This window comes from Mesoplodon mirus (genome assembly GCF_964341445.2).
Source record: "Mesoplodon mirus genome assembly, chromosome: 2".
In the NCBI taxonomy this organism is placed as follows: domain Eukaryota; kingdom Metazoa; phylum Chordata; class Mammalia; order Artiodactyla; family Ziphiidae; genus Mesoplodon; species Mesoplodon mirus.
In genome coordinates, this window is record NC_138977.1 from 194774325 (window position 1) to 194786581 (window position 12257).

At 40.3% G+C, this 12257-nt stretch overlaps 1 pseudogene across 1 annotated transcript; it reads right to left on the reverse strand.

Annotated features, from left to right (window-relative positions):
- Nucleotides 1-10501: 10501 nt before the first annotated feature.
- On the reverse strand, nt 10502-11400 carry LOC309816904 (ADP-ribose pyrophosphatase, mitochondrial-like; annotated as a pseudogene). Its single transcript has one exon. The product of its transcript is annotated as an ADP-ribose pyrophosphatase, mitochondrial-like (transcript).
- Nucleotides 11401-12257: the final 857 nt, after the last annotated feature.

Consider the following 12257-nt stretch of genomic DNA (forward strand, 5'->3'; position numbering starts at 1 on the left):
AATTTTCTGCCTTCCTAGAGGCATACTGATCCCAGAGGTTGGGAAATTTTATCTCCTCTCTGTTGAGCTATACTACTTAGGGATCCTAGAATCTGACTCTCAGCTTCAAAGTCCCTTCGAGATTTATCCCAGGAATCAAGTCTCCCATGCAAATAGGAGTCTTGATGGAGATGGCTTGACTATTTCCACGTGATGTGGGTGGACTAGTTATACGTTTCTAAGATGCATGAGGGCAGGGACAGTGTGTTTTGCTCATCACTGTAACTCTAATGCCTGGCACATAGTAGGTACTCAAATATTTTTGCCTAGGAAACCTGAGAGAGTGACCAACTGCCCTGGTTTGCCTGGAACTGAGAGGCTTCTGAGGACATGGAACTTCCAGTGCTAAAACCAGGACAGTTCTGAGCAAACTGGGACAGTTGGTCACCCTACTTATCAATAAACCCAAATGGGCGAAAGAATGAGTGTCCACATGTATTGAAAAATTCAGTTTAGTTTACTGCCTTTGTATTGTGTGTTTCTTCCCTGTGATTTTTGTTTACTGTTCACACAAAACACTTCACTTGTGGTCACCAAATGTGTGGAGGTTTTCCCCCACACCAAAAAATTCTCTTTGATACCAGGTGGATGTCCTACAATTTAACTCAATTCTGACAGTATGAATCCCATAGGTTAAGGGCTCAGATCCCATAGGTTAAGGGTTCAGTCCCACAAGACTGCCCACCCTCCACAAAACCACCACACTTCAGAGGCCAGTCAAAAGTTAGGTTACCACCTGTGCTTCTGACCAACCGGCTATAGATCAGAGGTTTCAATGACGCTCTCTTTGGGTTTAAGTTGCTAGAGTGGCTCACGGAACTCAGGAAACTTACTTATATTTATTAAAGGATATGTTAAAGGATACAGATGAACAGCCAGATGAAGAGATACACAGGGTGAGGTCTGGGAGGATCCTGATCACAGGAGCTTTTGTCCTCATGGAGGTAGGATGCCTCACCCTCCCAATGTGGATGTGTTCACCTACCTGGAAGCTTTCCAAACCCCATACTATTGGGATTTTATGGAAGCTTCCTCATGTAAGCATGATCAATTATTAATTCCATTTCCAGCCCCTCTTTCTTCTCTGGAGAATGAGGAGTGGAGCTGACAATTCCAAGCTTCTAATCATAGCTTGGTCTTTCTGGTGACCAGCCCCCATCTAGGAGCCCACCCAGAGTCACCCCATTAGAATAAAAGATGCTCCTAATGCTCTAATTACTAAGGGAATTCCAAAGGTTTTAGAAACTCTGTGCCAGGAACTGGGGGCAGAAACCAATACATATTTTCTATTATCTCCCACCATGGTTAACCGAGGAATAAGCTGTTTCATTTAGGATTAAAAAAGAAAGTGAAAATTTTCATTGAGTTTGTTTTTGTAGGATATTAACCAAATCAAGCTAACATAATGAAACAGTGCCTCTCCATAATACAAATTATACAGTGATATTTTAGAATCTATAACAACATTAAAACCACCAAGAGTTTGCAGAACTTATAAATATAAGATTCTCCCTACACTATGCCAACACAATCTAACAGCATCCCAAAGTGAGAAGCCATAAAAGAATTTTCTTCATTAAATTGCAAGTCACTGCAATGTCTTCTCTCCCAAAAGTAATCTGAAAAACATCAAAGGCCCTGTTGCTCTGGAAATGAAATAATAGTGAAAGAATACTCATCTAATAAAACAACTACTTCTGGTGAGAAATATAAGTAATGAATTTGTATTACATTCAAGACTCGACAATTAATTTTTCTAAAATACCCTAAACAGCTACACAGATTTTCTATTTCAAATTAACATTTATTACATTCAAAATGTGGGGGAGGGGACAGCAGCATAGTTTATTTAATAAGTAAATAATAACATTTACCAAAAACTGTCCTGTAATTTTCCATGATTTACCCAGCCACAAACACAAATTCCTTCAGCATTCCTATGTATTGATAACTTTTCACTTCCAACTGAAAATCTTAGTCTCACATGTGGCTTCTGCCTCATTCTTCCTCTGTCAGACAAGTCTTAATAGTCTGCCTTTATGATACTTTTCTAATTCTTTTCTTCTGCCCAAGTTGATCCTAGGTCTAACATAATGAGAATAGAAATAGAAAGTGGATCAATTTATAGTATTTTGAGGTTTGTTAGCCAAGCAGTGATGAAAAAGAAAGAAAAGACCATGTACTGAGTACCTACAATGTGCCAATAAATAAGTTTCTTTAATCCTTAAGATAACTCTGCAAGGGGGGTATTGTTATCCCCGTTGACTTATGATGAAACTGAGGCTCAGAAAGTTTGAATGTACTGAATGAGGTCACTCAGCTACCAAGCTGTAGAATTCAGATTCAATTCCAGTCAGTTTATCTCTAAAGGCTATGCTCTCCCACTGTATCTTATCTGGGTGAACATACCCAGGTGACTTGATAGTCTATGATAAATGAATAATTTGGACCTACATAATTAGAAAGTGAATTTTCCTGGTTTTAACTAATAAGAAATGTAAGAAAATTACCTTGTATAAATGTGTAATCCTACTTTTAGATTTTATTATGGACATGATTTTATAACTCCCTATTTTGATTAAGGTCAATTAATAAGCTGCCTATATAATAAATTTTGCTTGCCCCTCTCCCCAAATAATAAAACTCACCACTTTGTAGATAAAGCTGCTCTCTTATTTTAGCTTCAGTGTATATTAGTAGATTAAATTGGGATTTTATATTATCTCAGAAGTTCATCTAATTTAGGATATCTCATTTTGGATCAAGTTATCTGATACATGATACAATGGATCACCCATAAAGCCACCATTGCTAAATAATGTTTCTTTCATTCAAAAAATATTTAGCCTCAAATGCTTAGCTTTATTAAAACTTACTTTACCCTGTTATATTATATTCTTTATTAGATTATTTAAAAATAGTAATTTTATTTACTTTAAATTATTTTTAGGTTATGAAATCTAAAATATATGTCATTATCACAAATTAAACAATGCAGATGTGTATAAAGAGAAATGTCATAGAAGAGATGAGTTTAGAGAAACAGGCAGAGGTCAGTTTATGTTGGTCCTGTGGGTCAGATAAAGGAGTTTGGATTTGACTCATATTCGGTAGGAAGCCAATGGAAGATTTTAAGCAGGAGAATAAAATGATCTGATTTCTGTTTTAAGAAAAGCACTCTGGACTTCCCTGGTGGTGCAGTGGTTAAGAATCCACCTGCCAATGCAGGGGACATGGGTTCGATCCCTGGTCTGGGAAGATCCCACATGCCGTGGAACAATTAAGCCCCTGAACCTGTGCTCTAGAGCCCGTGAGCCACAACTACTGAGCCCACGTTCTGCAACTACTGAAGCCCACGTGCCTAGAGCCAGTGCTCCGCAGCAAGAGAAGCCACCACAATGAGAAGCCCACACACCACAATGAAGAGTAGCCCCTGCTCGCCGCAACTAGAGAAAGCCCATGCAGCAACGAAGACCCAACGCAGCCAAAAATGAAAAAAAGAAAAGAAAACAACAGCACTCTGGCTGCCATATGAAGGGTGGATCACAAAGGAGGGCAAGAGTGGGATCCAGAAGGCCAGTTGAGAGGTGTGGTCAATGTTAGGGAAAAGACAGTGATAACTGAAAATGATGGGGAAACAGTGGAAACAGACATAAAGGATCATGTTTGGCATCTTATTGGTGGGTTGAATTGAGGGTTGGGCTGGCTAGAGAGAGCAAAGTGTCAAAGATAGTTCCTAGGTTTGAGGACTGAGCTATGGATGGCAGCATTTTCTGAAACAGAGAATAAGGGAGAAGCAGGATGCTTCCCTTGTTGCAAGATTTATACGTGTGCATACTTGGGGAATGGAGTGGCTCCTAGAATTTAATCCTACTCTACTGCTCACATACATTTTGTAATTTTTCAGTTGTGGCCAGTAGACTTTAGGGTGGTCCCCATGATCCCAACTTGCTGGTGCTCATGCTTTGTGTCATCTTCTCCCCTTGAGTATTGATACCCATGATTTGCTTCTAACCAATGGAAAGTAGCAAATGTGACAGAATGTACATGAACATATATTCATGGCTCCATTACATAACATTGTAACCCATTTTTTTCTAGGAAACTCTCTCTCTGGTTGGCTTTGGAGAAGCAAGCTATTTATTACAAGCTAGCCTATGAAGAGAGCCAAATGGCAGCAACTAAGGGCAGTCTCTGATTAAGAGCCAGCAAGAAACTGAGGCCCTTAGTGCAACAACCTGAAATGAATTAAATTCTGCCAATAACTACATGAGTTTTGAATCAGATCCTTCCCCAGTCGAGCCTCAGATAAGACAGCAGCCCCAGTCAATACCTTGACTGTGGCTTTTTGATACCCTAAGGCAGCTAAGCTGAGCTCAGATTCCTGATCCACAGAAACCGTGACATAATAAATGTGTCATTTTAAGTATATTTGAGGTAATGTCACTAAGTAGAAATAGATAAGTAATATACCAATTTTCTTAAACTATTTTCTTAAAAGAAAATATAGTTATAACAGGATTCAGATTTCTCCCATATATAAATTCCTATTCCTGTTTTGAAATTTTTGCTTTTTATAAGTATATAATATTTATAAATGTGTAAGTCTATATACTCTTTCCAATAACATACATATAAAAGTATTGCAAATATCTGTCAATTTAACACTTGTAGAATTATAAGCTACAAGGAAACTTGGATAGGTGAAGCAACTTGCCCAAGTTCCTACAGCTAGTTAGTGACAAATCCAAGAACAAAACTTACCACACTGAAATGTGATTTTCACATTCACATAACATATAGGAAAGTCTTGACAATCTTCCACTTTTAAAGTGTATACTATCAAAACCTTTCGAGAACTCCCAAAAGGCAAAAATTTTCTCACCTAGAAAGTATACTGCCACATGTGAACTTTAGCATTATGAAACTCATCAAAGCTGAATCAAATGGCTTTTATTGTGTTTGACTCCTTCCTTCACTCTAAATTTTTTAATAAGAAAGGAGAAAATGGTTTTTAGCTTTTATATTTTACTCAGGATCTTATTAAATATACATGCAGCCATAGGAGATGCTGAAAAAGAAGGAAAGCACAGCCTCTGCTCTCAAAAAGCTGCTAGTTTGAAGTGGCACAGATAGATGTCTTGGCTTAATATAAAGCTGTCTTAAAATGTTTCATTTGGCCCTGATAAGAAAGCATAAATGATAATGCATGCAAAGTGCCTGGCACAGAGTAAATGTACCCATTACTGTTATTACCAAATGGAAGGGACAAGGGAGGTGCCCAGGGACAGTATGTACCAAATTTTAAGCAAGTGATGAACCAAACTTCACCAACCTATTACTTCATAGTTACCCATAATTTAACTTTCAACAGTTTGTCATCCTATTTGATAAAGACCTTGATGAAAAGAAAAGAATGTTCAGCAGCAGTAACTGGAAATAATTCATCAAAGGGAACAATTGCCCAACCCTTGCCAGGTGGAGAAAGTAGCAGAAAGTTGCACCAAAACAAACAAATACTTTTGGGCTGACGCTAGAAGGCTGAGTAATATTTATAGGCAAACTGCGGGGTTTAACAGGCAAAACCTGATAGCTCTTCGATTCTTTTTGGCAGACATATATTGAGCATCTACTGTGGATCAAACCCCGTGCTAGACACTAGGGATGTAAAAGTGATTAAGAGACTGTCTTTGGCTCCAAAAAAAGAAATTGTAATAGAGTTCTGTGATCATAGGATTTCTTTACGGGGTGAAGAAAATGTTCTAAAACTGATTCTGGTGGTGGTGGCACAACCTTGTGAATATAGTTAAAACCATTGAATTGTACATTTTAAATGGGTGAGCTGTATGGTATGTGAATTCTATCTCAATGAAACTGTTAGAAAAAAACACACAGTAGATGTTGGTTTCTTGAGTGCTCAAATGGCCTGAATACTTCACACCTCTCTGTGTCCATGCCCTTTGCCATGTGACTTTCCTGTGATGGGTGGGGAAATGAAAGAGTCATTTCCCCACCCATCAAATCTGGGTTCACCTTATGAATTACTATTTCTCATAGAATGCAGGGAAATGACTTGGTGCCAGTGCTGAGCCTGGGACTCAAGAACAATTGCATGTTTCTATTTGACATTTGCTTCACTGCCATTGCCATGAGAACATGCTTAGATAGGAGAAGAGAGACATGTGGTGCAGAGCAGATTCTCTTTAATCATCCCAAGGTCATCCTAGATTAGCCAAAAGCCAGCCAACTCCCAGACATGAGCCCAGTCATGACCAGAAAAACCACCCAGTCAAGCCCAACCCTAGTGGTCAACCTTCAAACTTACAAACTCGATATTTTTGTTTTAAGCCACTGTGTTTTGAGATTGTTTTCAGGATTTCTTTTTTTTTTTTTTTTTTTTTTTGGTAGAAATAGGTAACTGATACAGTGAGATAACACAGCATTCAAGTGTCCTCCCATAAACTTGAAGGAAGGTGATAGGGTAATGAATGAAATTCAGAGCTTCCTAGTCACTTTCTCTTACAGAGGAGGAGTGGAAGAATTAGAATACATATATTCAATTGTGTGTGTGTGTGCACAAAAACATACATAAAAATATAAAAATGCTGGTCAAAAGTAGTACAAGGTGGTTGGAAATTCCACAGTGACATTTTAAAAATGAGAACTTTACCTTAATTTTTTTAGCATAAAAGTTTAGCCAAACAACATCACAGATATGACATTCATACTAAAAAAAATGCATAACCTCAATCTATGCATGAGAAAATGTCAGAGTAATCCAAATTGTGGAACATTCTAGTTAAAACAACAACAACAACAAACTGGCCGGTACCTAGAAGTGTTAAGGTCATGAAAGACAAAAGAACAACAACAAAATAAAAATTGAGCTACTTTACAAGATTGGAGGAAATAAAGGAGACATGACAATTAAATGAAATGTGGAATCCTTGGATTCTAGAACAGAAAAAGAACATTAGTGGAACAATTAGTAAATTTTGAATAAGATGTGTAGATTAGTTAATAGTAAAAAGTAGTAAATCAATGTTAATTTTAGGTTTCAATAATTGTTCTATATAAATAAATTCTCAAAATTTGTAGGAGCTGGGTGAAGGATTATATGGGAACTCTGTGTACTATTTTTGTAACTTTTTTCTAAGTCTAAAATTATTTCAAGATAAAAAAATCTTTTTAAATAAGAAAGTTAAGCCAAGGGTAATGTGATCACATTTCTTTTTTTTTTTTCTTTTTTTTTTTAAGAGGGAAGAGTATATAAAAAACTGTTAACAGCAGCAAATAATGTGTTGACATGCCAGGCACTATTCTAGATATTGGTGGTATAGTAATCAACAAGACAGAAAAATCACTAGACTCTCTTGTAAATAGAAATATACAGGATAATTTCAGCTGGTCTAAATACTATGTAGAAAATAAAACAGGCTAAAAGTAGAAACGGGTTGGGTGAGCTACTTTAGATTAGGTAGCCAGGAAAACTCTTTTCTGGAAGTGTTATTTGAATGAGATCTGACTGACCCAAAAACCCAACTTTGTGAAGATATGGAAGGGGCATTCTAGACATGGAAAAGCAAAGCAAAGGCCCTGGGGCAGAAGCAAATATGAAGAATGCCAGGAAGAGAAAGGCTAGACTAGCCAGGGTAGAATGTGACCAGGTCAGACTAGCTCATAGGCATCATCCATAGTAGGTAGGCCTGGGTAAAGAGTTTGTGTTTTATGTAAAAAATGAAACCACTGGAATGTTTTAAGAGGGGTTGGACATGTGACTGACATTCTTAAAAATGTTGTTTCATTTTTTGTAGAAAATGACCAACAGGTAGACAAGAGTGGAAAGAGGGAAGCCTGTTGGGGGCAACTTCGACAGTCTAGAGAAGGAGGGTGGTGGCTTGATTAGGGTGGTCACTGAAAGTGGAAAGCAGTGAATGATTCCAGATATATTGTGTTCAAGGTGGAGCTGACTAAATTTTGCAGATGGATTGAATGTGGGAGGTGAGAGAAGGCAAGGAATCTAGGACTCCTTGTTTTCTTGTGCAACTTGGAGGGATTTTGGTGCCAATTACCTTGGAAGAGTGATGGAGGAACAGTATTCTTGGGGAAAAAATAATCAAGAATTCTGTTCTGGATACATTAGAGACATTAGACTTTCATTATTTCAGGGTGTGTGTGTGTGTGTGTGTGTGTGTGTGTGTGTGTATACGTGTATTTATTTTTTTCAAGAACTTACATTTTGGAAAAATAATGAAGTTTAGGAACATTCAAAATATGTTAGACCAACCAGGTGCCCCAATGATTCAAATAAAGACAGGGAGCGTATCTCACCTGGAGAAGTTACTGAGCTGAGACTAATATATAGGACAGATGGCTCCATCCTTAAAACAAGCAGTTATAGAAGTCACAAAGAAAAGTGATGTATTAAATTTGTTCCTGAGTATGAACAATGGTGGGCATCCATGGGTGAACCATTTTACAATTGTCATCACCCGTGTAAATACGACATCTTTCACGAGGAAGATAAATGAAACCATGCACGTGTCCTTCAGGTTTAGGAATGGAAACTCTGACCAAATGTGCACGTAGTTAGAGTGATTTCTTCTTCTTTTCTTTTCTTAAAGGAACAGTGCACAGGGCACCTGGGGACTATAGGAGGGTAACTATTGGAGAGACTATGGTATTGTGGCCAAGGGGGTAGACTGTTGAGCCCAAAAACCTGCCACTCCGCCACTCACTGGTGTATAGCTTGCAAGTTCCGTAACTTCCCTGTGCCTTAGTTATATCATCTGTAAAATAGGGGGACGATATACAGTAGACCCTGTAGTGCCTGCCCCTTCCCTTCCCAAGATTCCCCTTCTCAGCTGCTGGAGCGTTACCAGAAGATGGCATTCACCTATTAGCCCTCTTTAGGCATTGCCATCCATGGCTGAGGAAAACTGTCTCTCCTAAGGTCACACCCCCTTCCATGTGCAGCCCACATCCAATGACTGAGCAAAAAAGAGTGTAAAGGCCTGAACCTTCGCCCCAATTCAGGGCAGCTGGAAGAGCCTTCCCAGCTCCAGAGCTCCATGTGGGGTTGACTGAAGGCTTCACTGGGCTTCAACCTCAACATCTCACCCTGCCCAATCCTGCTTCCTTCTCCTCCCTTCCCCAAGAGTGGATCCCAAGACCTCTCTCTGAGAAACATCTTGCAATGCTCATCACCCTCACAGAGTCTGCTTCCTAGAGAGCCCAGCCTGTGAGGTAAGAGTACCCTCCTCCTCTCAGGGGGATCCTTAGGAATAAATAGCTCACTATAATAAGGCACTTAAAAGAGTGTGTGCACACAGTAAGTGGAATATAAGTGTTAGATATTGTTATGGAAGTGTTTTCTTATGAGATTATCAATGCCTACAAAACTACAAATAGTTTTCCCCTTTAGCCATAAAAGGTTCATCACAGTGGTTTGAGTTAATTTTCCATAATTGTGTTACATACAAATAAAGTTAACTTGCTTGTTTTAGGTGATGAGAGGGAAGAAATGTATTTCTGGCCTATTTGTTGCTACTGAGATCCCCTCATTCTTGATTGTCAGGGGGCATCTCTGTTTTCAAATGGACTATAAACACTTTCTCATTTATACACTGGGGTTTTTTTTAATGGAGAAAAGGTAGATGTGAATTATATTTTTATTAGGCTGTGATTACATACATCTCCTTGATAGAGACTTCTTCATGCCAGGAATTGGCATTTGCAGGATCTTCTGAGATGAGGGTCTCATCTTCTGAGATGAGAGGAAACAAGTGTCTTGAGCTTAGCCCATTCTGTTCAGACAGAACAGTTGTGATAACCAGAGGGAGGGATGGATATTAAGCTCATTTTTGTCACTGCATTTTTTTCCCCTGGTTCATAAGTACTTGATCCTTATGGACTAAAATAGAGATGGAACTTTTCCCATAAAACTGAAGGTTCTAAAACAAGAATAACCAAAGAGCTTCTGTACTTGAAAGCAGTGAATACAAGATCACATATAGCTAAATTTGAAAAACAAATGTTAACCCAAAAATCAGATTATACATTAGATTAAACCACAGTCTAACACATCAGGAGAAAGAAAGAACTGACAAATGCAAGCTGGATGAAAAGTAGAGGCTATGGTGGGTAAGAATTTATCTTTGTTTTACCCATAATTCTTCAAAGAGCATTAGTTGTATAATTTGGTTAAAGCCATGTATACAACGTATAGAAGAGGTAACTATATTCTTCTTCCAATTAGAAAGCCAAAAAGTTTGTGATTCCATTTCCCCATATGAGTCTAATATTATTCCCTGATACAAAGCCTCCAGCCTGTGAACAGTTTGGGAAATAATCACCAAAAGAAGTAATCCTCCCATCCTGTTCAATGGGAGCTCTGAGTTGTTTGCTTCTTATCTACCTGTGTTCATCTGAAGGCCTTTGGCTTGCATGAGACTCCACTCCATTACCCATGGCAGTCGGGGTACACGTCTTCACTCCAGTGGGCACCTCGTTTCTCAGCCACAAGTTGAATAAATTGGGAGTGGCTGGCATAAAGCTTGAGTTTATCATGATTGTCCACCCATCCCACTTTCTTGGCATCGTCGCCAGCTTCCAGAAGAAGATGATCCATTACCTCCCCTGTTTCATCATGGTAGTTCACAGCCTCTGTCTCCATCCACGTGTTATCATGTTCCGCGGATCATCCGCATAGCCTTTATAGACCACAAAGTGTTCCTGGCTGAGTAGTTTGTGCAATTGTTTCTCCAACTCCTGTGTTTCTGCTCTGGGTTTCTGTAAGGAGTTCATGGCTTCCTCACCAAATTCTCTCTTCACTGTGGTACTAATCTTCTCTCCCAGATCCACCATCCCCCATGGGATGGCCCATGCCCCACAGTCCTTCCTTTTGATGGCTACAGATTGCAGGATGTTTCTCCCAGAAACAGGGTGGGTAACTGTATTTCCCTTATTATCCTTTTTCCACCTGGTTAAGATGGGATCTGCAGCATGATTGGGGCCCCAACGCCCCAAAAGCCCTCAGCCAACCAGCCCTGGCCGAACTGCAGGATTTCTAGGTCTACCATTTTCAACCTCATACCAACCGTTCTGGCTCCTTCTCTCAACATGCCCATCCTTTTCATTAAATTTAAGAGAGAAGTTTCTTTCACCCAAAAGAGGGTCTGCCCACCTGGGTCCGGCCAAGACTGAGCCAGAAGTGTACTCGGCAGCCTTGTACTCTGGCCACTCAACCAGCCAGCTCACTTTCTCGTTGGGGACCTGGCTTTGCCCCACTTTAGAACCAGGGTAAGGCGATGTCCTGGCCTTCTTGTGGGGTGTCTCAGCAGGGCCGTTGGAAACGGACATGATGAAGTTTGGAGGAAACCCATGTGAGGAAAACGGGCTCTAGCCAGCTGAGATGTTAGGGCAGCTGCTGGGCCCGACTGCCACAGAGGCCAAGGCCACACTAGACATGGTCGCTAAAGCCTTTGCCAGGCCATTTTTGGCTGCGTTGGGTGAATGCCAGCCAGCCATTCACCACCCAGTAGGCTGTAAGGATTTCCGTTGCTCTCAGGTGGGGCGCTTCCAGTCGCAAGGGCAGGGCTCCTGACCTGGCCAGTAGGGGGCCAACCGCACAGCTGAGCAGCAGAGGATGAGGGCCTCACCACAAACCCCGCCCAGTGCCCCCTTGGGGCCATTGCTGCGTTTGTACTTCACTACATTGAAAGATTTCAACGTCTGGAAGGGATTCTAAAGGGCTGAGAACATTGTTCAAACACCACCAACAAAATCAGCACACAACAAAAGTGCTTTCTTGCTCAGCACGGTATTAGTCTTCTGGGTAGACTTAGTTCTTTAGTCTAGGACCAGTATCTGTTTGGGGGAAGGCAGAAGGAATGCGTTGGAGGCTCTGGGGGACAAAAGGCTCCTTATTTGGGATGCTCAGAAGCCTGGTGAGGGTGCCCTAGAAGGAGAAAGCTCACTTGGTGCACACTGCATGGTCCTGGTGAGAAATCCATGAGGTGCGCACACATGGTATGGAGGATGGCTCCAAATCTCAGGCCCATAATTTTACTAGCTGAATGGTTTAGGCAGGTTGCACAAGCTTTATATTCAAAGGAGTAATGGCTACCGCATACCAGGAGCTGTCAAGCACAGAAGATTGTACTGAGGTCTGGAACATACGGCCTCTGCTCTTAAAGGATTCTGGTTGAGGAGGCAGC